The sequence below is a fragment of the Terrapene carolina genome, unplaced genomic scaffold (assembly GCF_002925995.2).
Source record: "Terrapene carolina triunguis isolate 2854851 unplaced genomic scaffold, T_m_triunguis-2.0 Scaffold243, whole genome shotgun sequence".
In the NCBI taxonomy this organism is placed as follows: domain Eukaryota; kingdom Metazoa; phylum Chordata; order Testudines; family Emydidae; genus Terrapene; species Terrapene triunguis.
Window position 1 is genome coordinate 444,967 of NW_020664594.1, and position 5,607 is coordinate 450,573.

Here is a 5,607-nt window from a genome sequence, read left to right on the forward strand (position 1 = left end):
CCCTGGGCACCGGCTGAAAAGGCCATCACATTGCTCGACTGAGCCCGTTTGCCTTTCTAAAATATGATTTAATTTTTGTTCCTTGGCCGGTTTGTTACAGCTTTTTTTAATGGCTCATCCAGTCTGCGGGGAGGGGGGGTGGTGTCACTGAAAATGTTTTCTAGCTAGCTCAGGTGGTGCCATCGACCTCCCGGCTGCAGTGTAGACATACCCTGTCTGGGGTTGCCAACTTTCTACTCACACAAAACCAAACACCCTTGTCCCTAGAGGAAGGGATCACTCAGTGGTTTGAGCATTGGCCTGCTAAACCCAGGGTTATGAGTTCAATCCTTGAGGGGGCCACTTAGGGATCTGGGGCAAAATCAGTACTTGGTCCTGCTAGTGAAGGTAGTTCTAGGAGATAGGTATATCTCCATATATATATATATATATATATATATGTTTTTTTTATTTATTTTCTTCAAGGCCCCGTCCCTGCTCACTCCATCCCCACTCCCTCTGTACTTGCTCTCCCCACCCTCACTCAATCGCTCATTTTCATCGGGCTGGGGCAGGGAGTTGGGAGCTCCGGCTTGGGGTACGGGCTCTGGGGTGGGGCCAGGGATGAGAGGTGTGACGAAGTGGGACTGTTCTTAATGTTTCCTCTGAATACTGTGTGGGTGCCTCAGTTTTTGGCGGACCCCCTGTCGCCTGGCAACTAATGGCCAGGCCCTTCCCCCCCTGCAAGGGGATGCTAAAGGTGTGGGAGAACAAAGAGGTCAGGTGACCTCCTGGCCCGGGAAAGGGACAAAGCCCAGAGGAGGAGGGGCTGGAGGGGGTTTCAGTTTGGAGCTGGCTGGGGACTAGGAGTGAGGGCAGAAGATGGGGGTGTCGGGCTCGCGGGACCACTGGATGGACCCGGCTGAGGGGTCCTGTTCTTTGTATCTACAAGCTCTGTTTTAGACCGAGTTCCTGTCATCTAATAAACCTCTGTTTTACTGGCTGGCTGAGAGTCACGTCTGACTGCGAAGTGGGGGTGCAGGACCCTCTGGCTTTCCCAGGACCCCGCCTGGGCGGACTCGCTGTGGGAAGCGCACGGAGGGGCATATGCTGAATGCTCCAAGGTCAGACCCAGGAGGTGAAGCCGTGTGAGCTTCTTGCCCTGAAGACAGTCTGCTCCGAGGGAGAGGAGGCTCCCCAAAGTCCTGACTGGCTTTGTGTGGAGCAGTTCCAGACTCCGTGACAAGGGGTTTGGGGTGCAGGAGGGGGCTCTGTGCTGGAGGGTGGAGCTGAGGGGTTTGGAGTATGGGAGGGGGCTCCGGGCTGAGGCAGGGGGTTGGGGTGTGAGAGGGGGTATGGGCTCTGGGCTGGGGGTGTGGGTTCTGGGGTGGGGCTAGAAATGAGGGGTTCAGGGTGTGGGCAGGGGCTCCAGGCTGGGGCAGGTGATTGGGGTGCAGGGATGGTGTGGGCTCTGGCTGGGGGTGCGGGTGCTGGTGTGGGACCAGGGCTGAGGGATTTGGGGTGCAGGAGGGGGCTCCATGCTGGGATTGAGGGGTTCAGAGGGCAGGAGGGGGATCTGGGCTGGGGCAGGAGATTGGGGCGCGGGAGGGGTCAGGGGTGCTCCGGTTGGTGCTTACCTGAGGCAGCTCCCAGAAGCAGCGGGATGTCCCCCCTCCGGGTCCTACGCGGAGGCACAGCCAGGCGGCCCTGTGCGCTGCCCCATCCGCAGGTGCTGCCCCTGCAGCTCCCATTGGCCGTGGTTCCCAGCCAATGGGAGTGGTGCTTGGGGCGGAGCAGCGTGTGGAGCAGGGCCGGCTCCAGGCACCAGCGCAGCAAGCAGGTGCTTGGGGCGGCCAACCTAAAGGAGCGGCATGTCCGGCTCTTCGGCAGCAATTCGGCAACGGGCCCCTTAGTCCCAGGGAAGGACCTGCCGCCGAATTGCCGCCGAGGAACGAAGCGGCGGCGGTAGAACTGCCGCCGATCGCGGGGGGGGTTTATTTTTTATTTATTAGTTTTTTGCCGCTTGGGGCGGCAAAAATGCTGGAGCCGGCCCTGGTGTGGAGCCCCCTGGCTGGCCCTGTGCCTAGGAGCCAGGGGGGAGACATGCCACTGCTTCCAGGAGCCGCGTGAAGCCACGGCAGGCAGGGAGCCTGCCTTAGCCCCACTGCGCTGCCGACCAGACTTTTGCTGACTGAATCACCAGGGTCCCTTTTCAACTGGGTGTTCTGGTCAAACATCGGAGACCTGGCAACCCTAACCCTGTACCGTTTACAGGACCAATGCCAGAGCCTGCCCCGGCCCCACCCTTTCTTACCCACCCTTGTGTCGCGGCGGAAGCCTTTCCCGTCAGCCCTGGGGGCAGGGCCTTGCCTGGCTTCCTATGATAATTAATCGGTTCTCTGGCCAGTGGCTTGTTTTCTGGCTCCCAGGTGTAACCCTGGCTGGGGCGTGGCAGGAGCGGCCATCGCATCAGTGCAGCTGACAAATTATGGCCCACAGGGCCGGCTTTAGGCCGATTCGGCTGAATTGGGCCCCGCGCTGCGAGGGCCCCGCGCTGCAGCTCTCCACCCCGCCCTCAGTTCACTTCCCCCTCCTCCCCTCCCCTGAACGCTCCGCCCCTTCCCCTGCTTCCCGCGAATCAGAGATTCGCGGGAAGTCTGAAAAGGAGCAGGGGCGGGCAGGCAGCACCAGGTAAGCTGGGGTGGTTGGGGTGCGAGAAGGGCTCCAGGGAGGCGCGGCCCGTTCCCGCCGAGCACGCAGGCCCCAGCGGCTCTGGCCCGGCTTGGCTCCAGCCCGGCCCCTGCGGCTCGGGTTGGCTCCGGCCCGGCCCCCGCGGCGCGGCTCCGGCCCGGCCCCCGCTGTAGGGCAAACGGGAATGAATTCAGGGACGGTCTGTGGCCTGTGCGATGCCTGGGGCCAGCCCAGCCGAGCGCATCGTCCCGTTTGGCCTGGGAGGCTGGGACTGTCAGAGAGGCTCCAGGGAGCCAGGCCTGGCGCTGAGGAGCCGATGGGTCCAGCGTGGAAACAGCTGCCGAGGCAGCGCCAGCCCCTGGCCCAGGAAATTCCAGCAGGAGCCCGTGTGCACGGCCAGGACATGGCACTGCGGGCGCCTGAGCGGGGTTGTAGCCAAGCCCCTTCGGCACCAGTTCGGCTGCTGCCTGGGTGAGAGCCAGGATCCTCCCAGGCCTGGCCAGGCCCAACCTCCCTGACAGGCCCCAGCACCAGGAGGTTGGGCCGGGCCTGCTGAGCTGGGGAGGGGACCTGGGAACGCCAGGCCGGGGCTGGGACTGGGGGCTGGGGAGGCTGGGCAGGGCCCCCCTGAGCTGGGGAGGAGGCCATGAAGCTGGGCTGGGACTAGGAGTAGGGTGACCAGATAGCAACTGTGAAAAAACGGGACGGGGGTGGGGTGGTGGTGATAGACGCCTATATAAGAGAAAGTCCCAAAAACAGGGACTGTCCCTACAAAAACGGGACATCTGGTCACTCTAACTAGGAGGAGCAAGGGGGGGCTGGGCTGGGCCGAGCTGGGCCATGAGGCCCAGGAAGGTAAAACCAGGATGTGGGGGGTGGGCTAGGGTGCGATATCCTGAAGGGGGAGGAGACCCGGGAAGGCCAGGCCAGGGTGTGACGGGGTGGGGGGTGCAGGGGGCGGCTGGGCTGGGACACCCTGAGGTGGGAGGAAGCCAAGAGGCTGGACTGGGTCTGGGGGTGCGATGCTGTTCCTGCGGCTTCACTTGATATTGGAAAGGCCTCTGCTTCCTTCCTGCACATTCTGCCTTCAGTTGCTGCAGCCTGGTGTCTCCCGCACCCCACGTCCTTGCCCCCCACATCCCTGCACCCCATCCCACCCGCGCTGCAGCCTGGCATCTCCTGCGCCCCTGCCCCCCACATCCCTGAGCCCCATCCCACCCCTGCTGCAGCCTGGCATCTCCTGCGCCCCTGCCCCCCACATCCCTGAGCCCCATCCCACCCCTGCTGCAGCCTGGCGTCTCCTGCGCCCCTGCCCCCCACATCCCTGCACCCCATCCCACCCCCACTGCAGTCTGGCATCTCCCGTGCCCCACATCCCTGTGCCCCACGTCCCTGCGCCCCATCCCACCCCCGCTGCAGCCTGGCATCTCCTGCGCCCCTGCCCCCCACATCCCTGCACCCCATCCCACCCCCAGTGCAGTCTGGCATCTCCCATGCCCCACATCCCTGTGCCCCACGTCCCTGCGCCCCATCCCACCCCCTCCTGCAGCCTGGCATCTCCCGCACCCCAATACCTGCACCCCACGTCTCTGTGCCCCATCCCACCCCAGCTGCAGGCTGACGTCTCCCACGCCCCTGCCCCCCACATCTCTCTGCCCCCACTGCAGCCTGGTGTCTCCCGCACCCCACATCCCTGCCCCCCACATCCCTGCCCCCGATCCCACCCCCGCTGCAGCCTGGTGTCTCCCGGGCCCCACGTCCCTGCTGCAAGCCATCATCCCCTGTGCTCCATCCCACCCCTGCTGCATTCCATTGTCCCCTGCCTCCCCATCCCCCGCCTTCACGCAGCATTCAGCCCCCAGCTGTGGGCTAGCGTCCGCTGTACCCCATTCCCGGCTTCCTGGCTGCTTGCTAGCGGGGAGCTGCTGGCCTCTGGTCACTGCGCACCCTGTCTAGGGTGTGCAGCTTGGGGTCACTGGAGGCTGTGCTGACACCCAAGGGTCCTGCGCAGGGTCTGTGCTGTGCGGTGCTGAGCTGTGTGCCCGAGGAGAGCGGCAGGGCAGGGCCTGGCTGGGGCTGAGGGCTGCACTCCTGCTGGGGCGCTATAGATAGCCGCGCGTTATCAGCCCCGCGTGTCATCGGAGGGTATTTTTGGGGACAGCAGCTGCAGGCATTTGTAACATTTGGTCCCTGCATGTTGACACCCTGGAGCTGTGCAGGCAGAGGCAGTGGGAGCAGGGTGACGGACGTGGGGACGGCGAAGGCAGCGGAGCAAGGTGCGTGTGCGGGGAGGAGGTGCCAGGGCACAGCTGGGCTGGCGTGCAGGTGTGGGGCAGCGACAGGAACGAGGAGCAGAGTTGGACGGATGGATGGAGCGTGTGTGACAGAGTCGCACAGACGGACGGACGGGAAAGAGGCTCTCTGAGCGGGGAGGACTTGCAGGCTCGTGGGTAGAGCCTACCTGAGGCAAAGCAGGGTCCGGCCCCGCTGGCCTGGTTCTGACTCTGTCCCCAGCTCTGTGCCTGGCACCGTGAGTATCTCGGCCGCCTGCTCTGCCAGTTGCAAGGAGCCCGCGAGGAATTCGCAGGCCTCGTGAGGGATGCCCTTCCCCAGGTTCCCGTGATGGATGTGGGGTGAGGCTCTAGGTCAGGGCACGGGGGCCCATGGGTCCTAGCCCCGCAGGAGGGGCCAGGTGCAGGGCCGCCCTATGGAGCCCGAGAACAGCAGAGGGGCCTATTGGAGCCGGGTCCTGGGTTCACCCAGCGTGATCCTGACGCCAGTCACAATTTACTGCCCAGCAGCAATGGGGGAACCTCTGCACCTCCTCCTCCCAGCAGGAGCCCTCCATGCCGCAGCCCAGGAGGGGCTGTGTCTGCCCTCCCTCCCACCAGAGCCCTGCCTGCCCCAGTGCCAGCGGGGGACTGCCAGCCCCTCTCC